A 19,909-nucleotide genomic window follows, 5' to 3' on the forward strand; every position below is an offset into this window, starting at 1 on the left:
ACCTGAGCTTAATGTGCCAATGGCATGAACTGTCAGACACCCACAGGTGGCCATCCACAACCCACACCTAGAGGGCTTGGATGGACCACCCAAGGAATGGTCCACCCTGAGTGATCCCACCAAAAACAGACCATCCAAGTATGCTGGTCCAGTCAAAGAACAGAAGCCTGAATCAGGCCTTTATCCACTAGTCCAAAGGCATCAACCTCATGATACCACACGGATGGAGATGCCCTGACCAGGTGGATGGCCATGGCCAGGGTCTCCTGAGCAGGGCCCTCCCAGCTGCACAACCTCCCCCAGCTGAGTGAGATCAGCCCATCAGGAATGTGGTGCAGCAGAGTTCCTGCATGCTTCCGGCTGGGTTAATGACATTGATGGAGTCTGCTTTTGCTAGGCAGTATGAAGAGAGCACCTGTTAAAGCATCTTTAAAACAGCTGGCCTGTAAAATGAAATAAGAGGGAGGATTCAGCCTCCTGCATTTGATGAATCTAACACTGCTTTGTCTAGGGTGGCTGAAGAAGCAAGTCAGGTCAACGCTGGCTCTAGCAGACCCTTCACAGCATCCCTGGTACCCTAATGAAGGAAAAGTTTGCAGGATAGCAAATGTTATGGTTCATGAGAGTTTGCTGCCATCTTCTGATGAAAAGACATTACGTGGGGAGAAACGCGGCTGCTGGGGTTTAGGCAGTACTGTGTCCCCTGTGCCCATAAATACACGGTCCCCCACGGGAAACCCGGCTCCCCTGGCGCCCCAGCAGACCGCTGGGCTCATTTGGATAAATTATTTATATTACTGCTCAGATTTCCTGCTCCAGACTTCTACCTTCCCGGGCAGATCATAACTGTGTGTGTATTGCAGCATACCCTTCAGTACACAGCAGGTAAACACCATCACATAGTGCTTAATAATAAATTTTTTAATAATCATAACCTCCATGCTTCAATTTCCAAAGATCATTGGTCACCTTAAGGTGATAACTTTAAATCTGAGGCATGACAGCTACCGAATTTTTAGGGGTTTTTATTATTTTTTTCCTTTTAAGTGTTTGTTTTTCTCTCAAAATGGGTTAAATATTTCAGTGTCTGATTTAATGGAACATTTTCCCCATTTCTAATTCTTGAAAAATGGCACTTTATGTAATACACAGAAAAATCAGCCTACCATGAATATATATTTCTTCTGAGCACAATGATGAACAGCCCACTTTATTTTGCATTACAAAGGCACAAGACCTGCTCCCTTCTCAAATGTACCATGTCTGACTAAAACTTCTATAAAACTTCCAAACTGGAGCAAGAACTGTTCCCTTTCAGCATCTTGATCTGCAAAGCTTTTTCAGTACCTTGGAATTTATGTTTTTCTATGCCACGGTATAAATCAGATCATTCCGTTTCTGTTCTAGTCCTATTTATTTTACCCTCTTTCCCCATTCTTCATTGCAGACGAAGTCAAATGAAATATTCCTGTTAAAGCCACTCTTTTTTGCTCAATTGTATGTCACACTAATAGCACTTGAGCATATGTACTAGGGCCTTTGAGGGGTTTTTTCCTTCAGTGCAATCAGGATAAACTTTAATAGTTTCTAAGTACCCACAAGGGATTTTAGTATTGTGTCTGAATGTGTAATTAAAAAAAATTAAAAGTTCTTGTTACTTCTATTAATGATTTCCTCACTATACCCGGACTTCGGTGACTGCCTACATTTACCACAGGTGAAAACACATATCCAAGGCATAGTGCTGACAGGGCCGAGTAAAGTGCAGCTTGGCACCATGAAGACACCCAGCCTTGATCAGCACAGAGAGCAGCTTTGATTTACCGGGGGGACAACAGGAACAACCCTGCCCCGTGGACCAAGCAGTCCTTCCCTAACAGGGGAAGGGCAGCAGAGTTCCCCCAGCCTGGCACGCACCCAACTCTTCTGGATCACGTCCCTTCCCCACCACAGAATGTAAACACCAAGGTAGAATAATGTCTTGATGATGAATCTGTGCCTTTTCCTGGGAAAAAAAAATAATTGTTTAATCACCAGTTTTAGTCGTTATAGAAGCTGGAGAAACACTGACAGGTTTTTTGCAATTCAATAAGAAAAAAAAGCGTAAAAAATAAGCATTTAAACTTGTAATTATTTTTTAAACTGAAGAAATCTATATTATGGTTTATTAGAAATTAATAGTACTTTAATAATATTATTGCATTAACAATGACAATGATGTGCTTCTATTTAATGGCGTTACAAGGCTAACCGTAAGCTTTACAAAATCAGTATGTAACCACTTAGCCTTTCGTCTCTAAGATGTGTTCAAAGCTTGGCCTGCCAGGAACTGCAGGTCAGAGGCATTCTCAGCTGCCCATGGACTGCCCTGCAAGTGGACAGATACTTACATTGTAAAGTATTATTAAAAATAATTGATAGATGTTGTTGATTATATGCAAGGAGAAACTGCTTTTTTGGAAAACAATGATTTGTAAACACCAAGTTTTTTAACATGAACATGTTAGCTTCCACAAAAACTGTTAAAAAATACTTTCCAGTTCCAGAAAATATTTGTTTTCTTAAAACAAGATAGAGACAGAAGGGTAAAGATAATCTAAAAGGTGTCCAGCCAGAACAGTGTTTAAAGCATCTCCCTGGCAGACAGGGAGAGCCATGTACCTAAATCAGACCACATCTCTGGAGCTTGGTTCCCTACATCTGGGTGGATGCCTGAACAGGACCATGCTGCTCCGGGCAGCTCATTTTGGACATAGGAAAAACATGCCAGCTCTGCAGCAACAGAGAGAGACGGTCTGGTGGTTACCGCTGTTGCTGGAAGGAGGAAGACTCAAGTGGAAAGGTCTGGTTTGCATTAGGCCAACTAGGATGGACCTGAAACCCTCTCCCGTAGCCTCATCAGATTTTCTTGCTGTGAGATTTTAAGCTTTTACCATGAGTTAATATTTCATTTTCCATTTTGTATCAGTGCGCAATTGGAACATTTCTTAAGATATCAAGTATTTTTATAGGACAAAAGAAAATTTGTGATTCTAAAGGGTTATCTTCTGGAGGGCTCGATGGGAAAACCCAGGCACCATAAATTCGACAGCCAAACTTCCCTTCACCCTTGCAGAACCCCATCCACCTCCTTTCAACATTCTCTGTATCTCTTTGCACCCTTCTCAGTCATCAGTTTACACACTCCTGAAATACTGAGTCCAGACACAGTGTTTCACATGGATTTCTCTGCGCTCTCAAAAGAGCCAAGCCATTATGTAGGCAATAAAACATATTTTCAAACACCTGATTGGAATAACATAATTAATTTTGGAGAGTCTGCTCTACTTTCCAGCTGGTTTTCCTCGCTAATTGGGATAAAGCCTTTCCGAGCATGCTTCCTGACCCCGAGACTGACAGGAGCAAATTGTGTGGGCAGAGTTGGGACAAATTCTCTCATTGTGAGGAGAGCTAAGAACATGAAGACTTACATCTCTATTACAAATTTGGGACAGGTTAAGGATCTCTCCCAGCTTTCTTTCCCATGGGTCTCTGAAGAAGAGCATTGTAACGTGTGTGCATGTCAGTTCAAACCAATACAAAATATATTCTGGAAGCTGGAATGGCTTCCAGGTGTACATTAGTCTATCAGTTTGTGCCTGTCAGTAAGATGTCCAGTTTCCTAAGATTTCCTCACCAGATACTATCTACAATAGACAGCTAGGGATTTGGCCTTAGCTAAGATAAAATGGTGATTTGTTCTATGAGAGGTTATTTTCAGTAATTAGCTCCACAACACAGAACTAAATTTAAATGACAGAAGTGATCAGAAATCTGTAATATTGCATGATTATTGCCGAGCTTTGTTTACTTCAACAAATCGAACGACATCTGATTAAATTTTGTAATGTTTACATATTGTACCACGAACTTGCTCAAACATCAGAAAATGAGATTGACTCTTCAACAGTAAATGATAAACAAATGAATTCAAATCAACCCAATGAAAATGTAACAGACTGCATTATTTGTTATGGATGTGGATTTCTAACACTGTGTTCACACAACTGCACTGCAGTACAGCACACACATCACTAACCGGCTCACATCTCATCTAAAGTGGTTTAATTTAATATATTTATTCTCATGCATAATTTATTGATATTTCTTGCATAATTGCTACTTTTTTTTTTTATAAGAGTTTAATGCTTTTAGTTCATCTGTGCAGAACGGTTAGAGAATTTAGGCATAAAAAGTTGTGACCACACAGACACAGAACTCATCACCAAGGGTCAGACTCTAGACCCACCTTACGTGAGCAAAAGGCCACAGCTGTCAGTAGGCTGAAGAGCTACATCATCCTCTGAACTACAAAATAAATTATCCTACCACAGTGCCAAACCAGGATGACTTCTTCATTTGGGCTTGATAGGTTAGGCCTTCCATACTTTGATTAAACACACATTTAAACAACCATATTAATGAAATAACCCATTAACCAGCAACCCAATTTGAACAAGCAAGATCACAGGAGTTCACGATCTATCTGAAACCTTCTGCATTATGATGTGAATTCATAATTCATTAACACATTCATCCACCATGAATATAACCAGCAATTGCAGCCTGTGCCTTTGAGCACTAAAAGCATTAGTCCCTGAACCCCTGCAGAGTGAGGCCACAAATTTACTAAACCTGGCAGACACTAAATAGTTTATGCTATACACATTGCACTCTAGAACTTCTCTTCATGAGACTGTTTCAGGATTTCCTACCCCTAAAAAAGTGCGTTCAGAGGGAGATTCACTTTCCAAGAATGTTAGTTCTTAACCAGTCTGATGAGAAAGCGGTCACATCTAGAAAATGGGTTAATATTCAGAATTTTAAAAAATATATACCCATTAAACTTCTCTCTCTCTGTTCTCTTTCAAGAATATAAATAATCAAGCATATCAAGGTGTTCTCCTCAGGGAACGTTTCCCTTATTCTTGATCAAATGACTGTTAAATTTCATTTTCCACAACAAGATACTTCAGTCTCTGCTTCTGCTGTCTTAAAGCAGACAGAAATTTCTGTCTTGCCTGCAAGGATTCAAGAAACTTGCAAGCAAATGAAAAATTCATTGAGACTTGAAGACAGCCTACTTGGGGAACCACCAGACACAACACCACACAGACCGTGTCACAAAGTGCTCAGTGGAAATACCAAGTAGTATGCTTCAAAAGAAGTCTAAATCAAGATTCACTAAAAAAGAGAAAGACAGCTGATCAAATCTTCTGGAATAAATGCTAATGAATAAGTGATAAGCAGAACTGTTTACTTCATTTTCTGGAATAAGGCACATAAATGAATCCATTGACTGTCAGGTCCCATAAAGAAACATATGACTTCAACCTAATAATGAAAATGTCTCCATATTTTGAAGCAATTAGAAATCTGGCATTATTAGATGGGTTACAGTTTGTATAAAATACAGCTTCTGTTTTCACCAAGGGCTTTCCTTTTAAATATATTTCTTCCTATTCTCCATACCACTTGTTAGCTGAAGCCTGAAAAGTTTTTAGTACTACTGTGCTCCATAGAATGGTAGCACAAATCTGGCATTTAATACACTTCTAACATTTTACACGTGATTGTAACCTTCTCTTACCTCCTTGCTGCAGTTAAACACAAACTGCCTGTATTAACCTCAAAGATTCGATTTATCGTCAGTACTGGCAGGTTGTGTTGCTAGTGTTCACAGCTGGAATTTTCTCTGGGATTTTTCCCACCCACCTTCATCTCCCTCTAACCTAGCAGCCAAAATGAGCCCAAACTGGTAGCTCTGTCCCTAACCCATCTCTGTTCCTGTGCTGCCTTCATGATTGCAGAGACCAGTTCTTGCAGAAAACTCAATGCCAAAAGACGTCACCATTTAGGGCTCCAGCAGTCTTCAGTCATCACAAATATGTACTATGCTAAATCAGCATTCCTCCAAGGATGCTGAACGGCACCATAAACACACAACACAGCAGTGTTGCTCCTAAATTCATGGCTGCTTACTATGCCTTAATCTTAATCTTCCCGGTCCTCAAAACACATTCTAAAAAACCTGTTCTGTTTTTCTTTTTTAAGTTCAGAAATAGAAGCCTTTCCTAAAATTGCAGTGACACTACCACAGTGATTATACCACGATAAATGAACACAAGAGACAAAATAAACATTAGCCAGAGGCAAAAGCAGAACTTGTCAGGATCAGTCAATGCTGCAGCGTGCGCTTTGGCTGTGCTGGAGCATTATTCCCTCCTACTGCAGATTCAAGGTTTCAGGCAGAAATTAAGGTAATTATGGTAATAAAGAACAGTGAGTCTACTGCAAGTTCACAAAACTGTAGAAAAATGGCAAGTCTGGGGAGAAATAGTCTTGATGACTCACACAAACATGTATATTTATCTACACCATATTTCAAATGTACCCAAAATGCTTCTACTCATTCTTATTTGCCTATAGTTCTTATCTCTGTTTTCCTGTTACCCAGAGCAGAAGGGTCACCACATCACACTGTTCACTGAGTCATCTCAGACAATGCAAACATAAAATACATATTTAGTGCACCTGATGTACATTATGCTGAAGGTCTGAACACAAAAGTACCTTATAAGCATATTTTTAAAAAATATTTATGAATGTCTAGGAAATGTAATGGTCTTGTAACAGCATAGTTAATATTTTTTAATATTACTGAAGTGTTATTAATGTTTCTCAATGACAGGCTAAGATAAGTGTTAGGAGACTATTATTGACGAATGTCTTGTCCAGAATGTTGTGAAGATGATGATGAATAGCTGTTCTCAAGTGTGCAAAAACATAAAGTATTTCAGTCCTTACTGGTTAGTCCTTAGCTATAAGAAAAAAAATAATCTTTTTATGGTTTTTCACAGATAATGAAGTTGCAGGCACAAGAAAAATTTGCGTGCTCTTTGTGTTTCATGTATTGCTTCTTGAGGTGGTATCACAATGTAATTTTACTGTTAAAGTTCCTCCCTCTTGATAAATCACCTTGTCGTGACATTTAAATGAAGACAAAAAGAAGAGGCTTAAAATTAAGAAGTCTTTATGAATATTTTGTTGTAGTAGATTAATGGACAGGTATCAACGCAGCTAAAAATCAATAATTCTATTAAAAATTTAGAAGAGACTGTTTATTTCCTCCTTTGCCTGACATTCATTGTGTTGTAGATTACTTCTGAAATTATACAAATCTAGTAACAAGCTGAAAAGGCGTTAGAATTAAGGCACTGAAACTGTAAGTATTTGGGTTTGGGACCCTTTTTAAGGAGCGCTGCCGCATATCTCTTGGACACTTCAGCAATCCACAGAACAGAAGTTGCTAGCGTTACGCTGTCAGATATTGAATCAATTCACAAAACGGGTCTGAAAATGAAGCAAACTCCACGATGGAGCTGCAGCCAGCCAGCCTGCAAAACCCAGAGCTGCAAAGCATCTAAAATCAATGGGATCAAGGGCTATGCAGCTTGAAACCATGCCACAGCCCAGCTCTCTAGACCACAAATTACTTTCAAACAATACATGCTCACAAAAAATGGTTTCTGTTTTCTTCTATATTGAGTCACAGGAGTGACACATCTCCAAAACTGCTAGAGAAAGTTCACTGGAAGGAAATAGGCATTAAAATAAACAAAAGAAACCCCAGAACTGGTTACACAGAGACTTAACCACACAAAGGTGAGTCTTGCTTCTCTTCATTTTATGTTTGGCAGAGCTGTGGAGTCAGTGTGCCAAGGAAAATAATATAGGAGCCCTGAATACGTGCCTATCAGTTTGTGTGTGTGTGTGTGTGCGTGTGTGTTCACTGTAACTACCAAAAGTGTAATAAAGAGCATTCAGCATATTTGGCATGGGATGGGTGGGGGTGATGTTTTTAGCCCCCACCCATGGTGATTCACAGAATCACAGAATGGTCAGGGTTGGAAGGGACCTCTGTGGGTCACCCAGCCCAACCCCCTGTCAAAGCAGGGTCACCCAGAGCAGGCTGCACAGCACCACATCCAGACTCCTGTCTTCAGACTTCAATATCTCCAGAGAAGGAGACTCCACAGCCTCCCTGGGCAGCCTGGGCCAGGGCTCTGTCAACCTCAGAGGGAAGAAGTTCTTCCTCATGTTCAGCTGGAACTTCCCAGGCTTCAGTTTGTGCCTGTTGCCCCTTGTCCTGTCACTGGGCACCACTGGAAAGAGTCTGGCCCCATCCTCCTGACCCCCACCCTGCAGATATTTAGAGGCATTTCTAAGGTCACCTCTCAGCCTTCTCTTCTCCAGGCTGAACAAGCCCAGCTCCCTCATCCTCTCCTCACAGGAGAGATGCTCCAGTCCCCTCCTCATCCTTGATAGCCCTGCGCTAGACTCTATCCAGTAGCTTCTCATCTTTCTTGAACTGGGTAGCCCATAACAGGACACAGTACTGCAGATGGGGGCTCACTAGGGCAGAGCAGAGGGGGAGAAGAACCTCCCTCGACCTGCTGGCCACACTCCTCTTAATGCACCCCGTATGAGCCTCTCTGCTTAACTGTGGCTCCATCAGACATGCGAAGCTTTATTCCAACCTGCCTGATCATCCTCCTCTCTTTCTTTGTGACAACACCTGCACATTGCCTACAGGTTAGAGAGCTGCAGTGGCAGCTCAGCCCTAACGAAGTGGCTAAGGACTGTGCAGTGGGGGTAAAACCCATGCTTACCCTGACTTCACTGGAGTACTTTCCAGCAAATAGCCATATATTTCAGTATGTTATAGGTATGATTGCCACAGCATTCCTCCTCCTCGTTCTCCCTGTCACCACACCACTTGTCCCACTTTCAAAGCTTTCGCCTACTTGCTCCATCTGGAGTTTCCCAGCAACCCACTACTCCATCACAGTTACTATGAGATTGCTATCACAACAAAGACCCCATTAGTCTCTGGAAAAGGAGCAATCCTTTCTGTATTCTTTTAATTTAAGCACTTTGCATCTTTAGAGCTAGGATCTGCAGCCATCCATCCCTCTCTGCTCAAACACACCAAACAGTTTTCCAGAAGGCAGCCCTCACGGCCGTCTCCAGCGAAGGCAAGCAGCAGAGGCAGCTCCCAGCACGGCTGATAGGTGCGGGATCACCAGCACGTTTGCTGGAACAGAGCAGCTCGAATGATGCCAACAGGGCATGGAGAGCATTTTATGCCATTGCAGCTTCTCGACTGCTTGAACAAGGGAAAATTAGAGAGAGAAGTTATACAGCAAGTTCTTGTCAGCATCATCTCAGTGGCGCAGCCAGAATCTGCCCCCGCTAAATGCTGCTGTCCTTTGTAAAGCAGAAGGGGTAGAGAACACAACTTCATTTTCCTGGCACACTGCTGTTGGGAATACACTGCACACATGAGACGACGGTGCTGAACTGCCCTTTGTCCAGGCTGCATCCAGAGCCAGGGGAGCAGTCGGTGGTATGGCCACCGGCACAGCCAGCAAGGGTCATGCCTGGCAGAGTGATCCAACGACTGCTATTGCAACCCATAAAACAAGCATAAACTGGGCTTATTTCTTTATTTATTTCTTATTTATTTCTGCTGTTATGTTACATTCTGTTATGTTTTGCTGTTCTGCTTAATTATTTCTGCTGTTTCTACCACACTTTATCCATCTCATAGTTAAAGATCCTGTTATAAGAAAGTCCATAAGTAAATTCCACTTTAAGTGCAAAGGCAGCCCATTAGATCACCCAGGAGCTGAATCGAACATATATTTTGGTCCTTCCAATGACTTCAGAAGTGACTGTCAAAGCCTGCAGGACAGACATGATCTCTCAGTGAACGCTACACCCAGCGTTAACAAGATATCAGCCTATACCTGATGTTTCAAGTTGCTCAATCACACAAAAACAATCAGAGCTAGAGTAGCACTAAGGTGTACCAACTGTTTATAACCAGCACAGACCTGCCATAAAAGTGCTGCTTGTTACTGATAACTACTGCAACTCAGAGCAACAACTTTCCTGATGTTTTCCTGCTATTAAGCACATCAGTTTTCTCTCTATTTTATTTTGTGATAATGAAAAGAATATTCTTTTAAATTGATTTCCAGAATAACCCTGGCTTTCAGGAATGTCTGGTAAGACTTCAAGTATGAAGTTCCCAGCCCCATGTAGTTACACCATCAGTGAAAGGATGAAAGAGAAAGTTCAGTTGCTGACAATACAAATTAAAATTATTTCCTCCATTTGAAAGGATGTGGAATTTTATACTAGATTGAATTTGACACTTTATCGCTAAAGTGAATATAATTCACTGTGATCTTCTTGCCATCTAGAACGAACGGCCCATTCATGTGTAAACGTACAGATAAAGGGAGAAAAAAAAAGCACAGCAAAGATAGACCATAATGTCATCTGTATCTAAGCAAGCATCTTCATTGTTTCCCTATGATAAAAGGAAGAGTAAATATCGAAAATAAAAAGGATTATGGTTTTATAGTCATTCAAGAATGTATGTTTTATTACAAAATACATTCACTAGCTGTATTTCTGTATACCAAACCGTATTATATAGACCACATGACTAGACTACAAAGGCTAGCTTGCCACTTAATACTGAATCACACCTACCACGCAGACAGAAATTAAATGTCCCCATAAGGAACAATTTTAGATAATATCACACACATCTGCCACAAAAAGATCCTAGACCAAGAAGCCTTAGAGGGGAGTTTGATCAGTCTTGAATACAGCAGTGAAAAGACATCGTCAGCTGTGGATTCCAGGTGTCTTCTCAACAAAAGAGTATGCAAATGGCTTGGGGGGGCGGGGCGGAAAACAGATCTTCCTCATATATCTTTTAAGACAGAATCCAACACCATGTTTAACTGAATCCTACTGCACTAAGGGAATAAGCAGCTACTGATATAAAGAGTAGGTTTAGAATAAAGTATGAAAAAAACTGAAGGCTAGTCCTCATATAAAATCAGCTTTACAGGACAGGGCAGAAACGAGCAGTTTGGAGAAAGTGTCATGCCAAGAGATAAAAGCATAAGCTCCCAAACCAGCACACGTCCAGTGTAGTAGATATTGATTTGTTTGTATACGCAGGTCCAAAAGTTTTTAGAAATCAAAGTTTCTACTGTACCTCAGTGCTTCATTATGCAGAATCCTGAAGCCCTCCCTGCAATGCAAAACCTTCCACAATGCTGTCTTCATTAAAAAACAAAGTAAATAAACCAGCCAGGGAATCATTGTAAAAAACAGAATTATAAAGGGCTGTAAACAAATAATCTTTCCACTTGCTCCAGTGGTCTTTAGATGCGGTCCTAAGAGCTTTATCGTGCAAATCCTTCCCAGACTAGGGAAGCTCATTAAGGTACCAGGCATTGGCTGGTGGGCCTTTTCATAGCACTTTCTGCTGCCTGAAAAAAAAAAAGTTTGAGCTCATATAGGGCTGTTTATAATCATTACTTCTTTGTGACTATTTATAATCTAGATACAATTTTATAGAAAAGACTGCACTCTAAAACATGCAGGAAGGGTGAATTCGCTGCTAGAGATATGTGTTATCGTATAGCTCTGCCTGGGTATGATTGCCTTTCACTTTGTACGGTTGTAGATGATTACAAGAGTCATTAAGCAGCATAAAATCATGCATGCTGGCTAATTAATGTGGAATTGATTCTTCTTTTAGTTACATATTTTTATGCCTGTTGAACTCCGCTGAAATCAATAAAGTAAAGGTAAGATCAGTAACAACTGTAGCAAAACCGATGTAAGTGAAGGAAGCCGGGCTTAGAGTTTAATGAGTAATAAAACTCTAAGAAACAGAAAAAGAAAATCCACCTTCCAGCTACATCCGTGTACTTATTGTAATTGTACACGATTACTATTATTCAGGCAATTTTCCTCACCATTAGCGTTCAAGCAACGCTCTGTAAAATTCTGGGGTGCAGTAGAAAAGTAATGGAAGTGTTCAGAGCTGTGTGACCAGGGAGATAATCCCCAAAGAGTTCAGGCTGAGGCTTCTGAAGCTGCTCCTCTTTACTCCCACCACAAAACCACTCCAGCTTTACAAAGCATCTTTCCAAACTTTCCTGCCATTTGCCAGGCGTTGGTAGGTGTGTCACCTTTCATTACCTGACTTCAGCATTAAATGGACAGCAGTTCTGTCCTTACGTGCCTCAAGTCGGAGTTAGGAAGCTGTAACCCAGCTTGAAAGGTTAAAAAGTTAGACAAAACCAAACAAAAAATAATTTGCAAGTCTGCATATTAAAAGCTTTATTCAAACGATGTTTCTTCGATTTGCTCTCTCTTTTCCTTCATCCCACACACTGTCCTACTGTCTCTCTCAATACAGTGCTTTCTGAATTTTCTTTAAAAAAACTGGTTTTAGCTATCCCAAGAGTGACATCGGGCTGTGACACGTGAAGCTGAGCTAGCTCTGTCATGTCAGATTCTGTGAGGTAGCGTAACACAGCTTGATAGGCAAACCCAATGCGACACCACAACTTGGAGAGATTAACTTTTCTTTAGCCATGAGCTAGTCAGGCTTTCTGCAAGAGATACATGCAAGAAATTTGCTATGCAACTTCTTTTTTAGCTGTAGACTTAGCCCTTGACCTTTCTGTGATGGCTTGAAATGAATAGTGTCAGACTCACCTGCCACGCTCGCCTTGTATGTTTTGACAATAATTTTGCTGATGATAGGATCAAGCTATTGCCATGATGAAAACTAACCTGCACTTCACAGAAACGGAGAGTTTGCTTCAGAAGTAGTTGTATTCTACAGCCTTAAGGATTTTTAAAGCTGGACGAATATGGCTTTCTTATCCAATCTCTCATAATTTTGAACAAAAATTGAAATTCTGATAAAAATAAAAAAATTTGACATTTCTAAGTGTTGATCCTCCACAGGAAAAAAAACCCAACCCAAAAGTCTGATTTCTGAAAGCCTTATTTAGTTTTTTTTCCAATAAGGCATTTTCTGTGGGTATTTTCATGGTAGTTTAAGTTCAGATTTCCATCAAAGATTAGCCCCAGTAATTAGGTACACATACAGGAATATTCCCATCAGACATTTCCATGATAACCACAGCAATGCGTCAAGTCAAATTCTCCTTAGGGCACATATTTTTAAAATGTTTTTACACACTGAATGAGCTGAACCATTTTATTCAGCCTCCCAGTCTAGACAATATGTAGGAAGATCTTTTATCCAGCCTGTACACTTGTTCGAGTGCAATACTTCCATAAACTATATTTTTGCTAAGGAGTCATCTGAAATTTATTATAGGCTGCAAATGGATTCTGTGTAATTGGTCTAAAGGGGTTTCTTATTTATTCTCTCCATTTTTATGTTTAATATGAATCATCTAACTTTAATCTCTGCAAATCACATATGAGATTTTTAAAAATCAATTTTTCATTCTTCTTTACCCCCAGTAATCAATGTTATTATTTTACCTTAGCTGACAATTTTGTCAGTGAGGCTTGAACCATGATAGATTCCTACTTATTCCGTAAAACAAATAGCATGAATTTGTCTCACTGCAACATCTGCCTTACCAAGCAGTATCTAAGATCATCTACCATGCCATGGTGCACATACACATCATTCTCTTCTTTCTGCAATAGGACCTGATGACAAGCCTTACTCCCTAGGACATGCACAGTCCCCATCCGTGGAGAATTCCCCATTGGTAACAAGCTGGATGTTTAGTAATCAAAACAATGTTAACTTTTTCAACACAGTCTTGTTTGGCTGGAAATATAGAATAGATCAAATAAAGAGTATCGCCAAAAAAACCAACAATCATTTCATGAATTTTGACCAAAGATATGTGTTATGGTTGGTTTAGATTTTATGACTTACAGATAGATGACCAGAATTAGCTGCATTATATTTTCAAAAATCAGAATCGCAGTCACTATTCAAAGGAAATTATCTCAGAGGTTTTTATCCTCCCCAACAGCAGCTACTGACTTGCATACCACTAGCTATTAGCTTTAAAAATTTATGACATTAATAAAATGTTTAAGTCAGCCTAGCTTGTAGACTGCAACACAGGCTGCATAGCATGCAATTTAAATTCACTGTAGTGACACATTGATAGTTATTCTGTGATGATTACACCTATTAATCAGGAACCAAATAGTGTCCCTGCTGTCTACATTTATTTCTCTTTGCATAGATGAGGCAACAGACACCAGTCTCAGCACCACAGAACCAAATCCCGTTCAGTTTGGGTCCATCTGCGTCTCCGTTATGCGCTAAGGGGAAGAACAAACTCGGCAGCTTAACGATACAAGCTGCTCAGGAAGGGCTGCTGATGTGGTTGGCAACTTGGATGCAGCGGCTCTCCGCTACAGTGAACAAACTGAGGAAAACCGTATTTTCCACACAGACCCTGGAAATTGTTACCACATCCGAGTTTTGTTTGGGCATCTTCTATTAACGGCATCCAGAGCCACTTGCAATAATTGCCATGCAGTTCACCTGCTCGCTCTTCACACCCCCTCTTGCTCTCCTCCTGCCCCTTTATGTCTGACTAAATGCATTTACACCAATTGCAGTGTTTATTAGGGAAGAAAGTGGTCAGAGTGTGAGCTGAATAAATATAATAATAAATGTAACAAAAAATCTGCACTCACAAGGTAGAGCACCATGTACCATGCTTAACCCTGCCAGTAATTTAACATTAAACAGCTACTATTTGGTGAATCACACAGAATGGTCGGGCTTGGAAGGGACCTCTGTGGGTCACCCAGTCCAACCCCCTGCCCAAGCAGGGTCACCCAGAGCAGGCTGCACAGCACTGCGTCCAGGCAGGGCTGGAATATCTCCAGAGAAGGAGACTCTGCAGCCTCCCTGGGCAGCCTGGGCCAGGGCTCCGTCACCCTCAGAGGGAAGAAGTTCTTCCTCGTGTTCAGCTGGAACTTCCTCTGCTTCAGTCTGTGCCCGTGGCCCCTTGTCCTGTCCCTGGACACCACTGGAAAGAGTCTGGTCCCCTCCTCCTGACACCCCCCCTGCAGATATTTATAGGCATTTCTAAGGTCCCCTCTCAGCCTTCTCTTCTCCAGGCTGAACAAGCCCAGCTCCCTCAGCCTTTCCTTATAGGAGAGATGCTCCAGTCCCCTCATCATCCTGATAGCCCTCTGCTGGACTCTCTCCAGTAGCTCCTCAACGCACTGCTGAAGTGCACGCGTTCTCCAACAAACAAGCAGCAGACATAGGCCAAGGATAATAATTATGCCAACAAACCAAGACAACGCAGCAAAACTTCTCATTACTAACCATGTCCTACAGACGGCTTTGGTTTACAACCAAGTACTGCAACTGGATTTATGCAAGTGGACCCCAGTGCCCACTTACACCCCCACTCATGCCAGTGGGGCTTTAACGCTGAGAGCAGGGAGCAGCATGCAGGACCAGGGAGAGACGCGCTGTTTAAGGGCAGCTTGCGAAGGAGGCATGATGTTCTGATGGAAACATCTGGGCACTTAACCCTGGCTGCATTTATTGCACTGTTTGATGGGTCGAATATCACGTAGTGACTCCGATGCTCTGAGTCATCCCAATCTGCATCACAGCATCGGCTGGTAGCCTGTAAGAAGCATCTTATACAAGATGGAAATGTTACCCCATTAAGCAACCTACACATTATAATGGTCATGTTTTACTCTATTCGTCAGAGTCCTCATGGTCACCTGATGCTGTACAAAGTTTCTAAAAATCAAAGTAATTGTATCCTACTGAAATAAATATTGCAGGATCCTTTTTAACTATAAGTTTCTGTGTGACTGCGTTATCTTTTAGATGTTTCATTAGCTCAAAGTTACTTTGCAGACTGTTTAGCTGGTCTTGGAGGAATTTTCAGTACTGTGAAATTATCCAGAGTAACAATAATAAAAAACCCTGTTGTTTCTATTTTAGGAAGCAAATCCCCAGGAAGACAGGCAGCTGCCTAAATGTTCTTGCCTCTGTCTTAACATAATGAGGACACATTGATCAGCTGCAATAAACTTACACGAAAGAGCTTTCTGTCCTCATGGCATTGTAAAACCCCAAGCCAGATCAGACAAAAAAATAAAATCACATTTAAAAACAAATCTTTGCGTCCCTCTGCACTCTGGTGGGTAGCAGACAGCCTCATCTCTTGCACTATGTAATTCAGGAATAAACAACTTTGGCACCATGGGAGCTATCCGGATCAACCATTCTCCTTAGTTGACCACAGGTTCTGACCTTCCAGGGTGCTCAGCCTCCCATTTAAACCCCCACAGTGCAGGGTTTTGAGAAGCAGAAGGGATTACCCCATTTTCCACGAGTGCTGCCAGCACTGCTCGTACTAACAACAGGGAGAGAGGCCGGGTGAGCAGCAAACACAGAAAGGTAGATGAAGTGTGCTGTCACTGAGAGCACTCAAGGGACCCCAGAGCTCTTACCCGCTGCCCCGACACTGCCCACGATGGCTGTGCTGCAGGAGGCACCAGTGGGGAGCTTCCACCCTCGGTCCCAGCTCTGCGATCCCCTGGGATGCCGGCAGCACTGTGGCTCCCAGAGCTCAGAGGTGGGTGCAGGAGCTTCCATCATTAATCCAGATACAGAGTGCTGGCAGTTTTCTGCCTTTAACTGCCTAGAACTGTTGGTATTAGTATAACGATCTTGTTTATATATTTATAAACCATTAATAAATCATTAAACGCTAATTATATTCCCTTTATTTTTGTTCCATTAGAGCTGCTCCCCTTGCTGGTCTTTATTGACATGAATATTTCCAACCCACAAACACATTCAAAATAACTATTCCATAAAGAATGTCTTCTAAATCATTTAGAACTAATAAATGCTCTTAGCTCTGTTAGCAGACAAAATCCATTTATTTAAATAGGAGGACTCAATAATCTAGAATACACAACAATATTACCAGTTAGTGGCAAGTCACAGGTCAGAAAATGCTGTTTACAGCCTTAACAAGGACCAGCCAGGAAGATCATATCTTGTGTTATTAAGTATTTATAGATAAACAGAGATGTTGGATCTTCCAGCTTTCACTGGTTTCTAGATATGTGTTTTCAAAACTTTGAAAATGCTTGTGACCGCTTCATGGCTTCAGAAAAAGTGTCACAGCAGCCACTTTGCTTACTAGAGGACTATTGCTTCAATATTTGCTCACAGCAGCTTCATTTTGCCTCTACACTGGAACTCCCAGGATTTGTCAGAAAAAAAAGGGGGGGGAGGACAGAAAGAGTTTTTCTTGACCCTAGAGAGATTCTCCACTGACCAAGGTTATCCATCATCTGAAATAGTCACAAAACTTTGTTTGCAGTAACAAAGCAAGATTTTTCCTTAAATGAGCCAATGCAATGCCATAATTTATTTTGGCTGCTGATTTACCTCGGCTGGTGAAAGCAATGAAGAATTTTAAGCTTTTTTTTTGTTTTGCAAGGACAGGATTTGCTGCTATTAATGAGCTCATTCCAACATTTCGTAATGGAGGAATGTAAGGAGAAAAAATAATGTTATATTCTCCTCCATTTTTAAAGAGCTAATAAAACTCTTTCAGCTACTGTATTTCAGATATTATAAAATTATATTTTCCTTCAGGAAAATACAAAGCCATGACTTTTTTGTAAATTCAAATGCGTACTCATATATCAGCCATATAACAATTTCATAGCTGAAGTGAGCACGCAGTTCTTTCTCAACCTTCAAAAACCGTGTGAGCACTTCTTTAATTTACGAGAGAAGCTCATGGGAGTGCCAGCATACCTAGTGGTCTGTTGATACTTTGCATAGGTCCCCCAGTTTCCAGTGAGTTATAACTTAATCATTCAAAACCACATCGGATATGAGACTCAGTGCTTGCATTTTCAGCTAAAACAGATCTACATTCCTCCTGCTCACTGTTAATCAGCTATATCTGTACTCATTGCAAGTCTCCATATGCAAATAAAAATTGGTTACTTCTCTGAAAAAATAATTTCTCCTTCTATCTGCTCCATTTTTTTCTGTATTAACGAACTGATATTACGATGCTTAAGTATATGAAATACCTACTGAACACTGTCAGAGCAGATATCTAGCTATTGTAGCGATGCTTTTTGTGCAGGGCTCCGCCCATACACTGAGTTATTTGTTTTAAGAAAAGAGGAAGAAGGTAATTTACTACATAGAAGAAGCTTCAGCTGCTCTTTTGTTCAAGCATCACGTTTTGTTTAAAGATGACTACTGTTTAATAGCCTGGCTCAAGCATTTTCAGCACAGCTCAACCAGCAGCATCAAGTCCCAAGTTAAACTGGCAGATTTCCCAAGTAGATAAGCATTTCAGAAAAATACCACTGCATGATACTTATTCCACCACCACCACCCCCATCACGGGTGTTACTCAAACATACAAGTTTCTGTAGGGTCGATGTATGGAATGGCTCAGCAAAGACCTTCATGTGGTGAACCTCAACGCGGCCTTCACTTCTCCCCTTTGAACATGGAAGCATTAGGAAAAGCCCAGGTTCTTTTGGAAATCCCACCTTCCCTGCACTCAAGGTGGACAAACTGTATTCTCACTTTCAGCTTCTATGATTTATACCACAAAAAAATAGATCTAAAGAGACAGACAAAAGATTACAGCTTGAGAACTCCACACTTGACTTGTCTTACACTGAACAAACATACAGCTAAAATAATAGACTAAGTAGTTCAGCCATGCTTTGGACGCTCATATATCACAGTAACTTTTTAATAAATCACAAGCCCAAGCTGGAAAAATTTTTGTCATGAGCATTAATGAATGTTGACTATTACAAATGCCAAGTTCTTTTTCTACCCCTGGTTCACTCAAAGGGAAAGGTTCAAGCAAATTTACCCAGAAACCATCTGATTGTGTCCCATTGTGCTTCTTCTTCCTAAAATATATTATTATCCTAGAGTACAACTGAAACATAGAAAAAATCGGTACTCTTGTAACTGCTTGAATTAGGACATCTTGTAAACATGAGCTTAAAAGCCACTGGTAGTAACGAGTTTACACACCCCCTGCATCAGGTCCTTTTCTGCATCCGCACTGTTTCTAGCACAGTCCTGGAAGGATGGGGATGGGTGATGGACCATGGTAGTCATGGTCCAGAGACAGACTCTGGGAAGCAGCAGTGAGACCAGAGGAATCTCTCTCACAATACGGCGCTGTTTGTTTTGAAGACTTCTGTCAGGACATTGCTGGGAAAAGTGACAAAGTACAATGCTGTCACTCGGGTCATTGAAGGCTATCAGATATTGCATTAATTTCCATCCGGCTCCAAGATCTGAGCTAAAAACCTAGAGCAGAAAGGTTGGGTGTGCAAGGGCAATGCTGAGCCCTCCGGGTCACGGATACTTTTGCAACAGGTAAATAGGGTCAGCTTGAAGGCAGAGTTTCTTGATGATAGATCTATTTCTCCCTCCATAGCTTTTGTGAAAAGAAAATGTAAATCTCCGATTGACACGATGCTTTGCACTGGTTAAAAATGAAAACCCTTCTTCATCCCCAAATACATAATTTTCTGCTCACAGAGATCCCATCTTTAATTACCAGCTGCTGCAAATGATCTTCTTACAATCATTAACTGTCAGATCCTCAAATAGCCTGTCTCTTACTGCTCTCAGTGTTCCAATACTCCACCTGTTTCTAATTAGTCAAACTACCCAAGCCTACTATGGTAAGGCTGTTCAGATCATATACTGCAGCTGTTAAACGCTTCAGTTCCCACAATGCAAGCCAACCATATTTTTTATTATTAAATGATACCAACTATCCCTACTACAACTGTGGCTGAAGTAGGAGACATTAAAAATAAAGCATTTTTAATGAGATAACAGCATAGTCATTGCTAATGATGATTACCTGTATTATCCTTGCAATCATTTTTAATGAATACTCACTAGTGCAAACTC

The sequence above is a fragment of the Opisthocomus hoazin genome, chromosome 4 (genome assembly GCF_030867145.1).
Source record: "Opisthocomus hoazin isolate bOpiHoa1 chromosome 4, bOpiHoa1.hap1, whole genome shotgun sequence".
In the NCBI taxonomy this organism is placed as follows: domain Eukaryota; kingdom Metazoa; phylum Chordata; class Aves; order Opisthocomiformes; family Opisthocomidae; genus Opisthocomus; species Opisthocomus hoazin.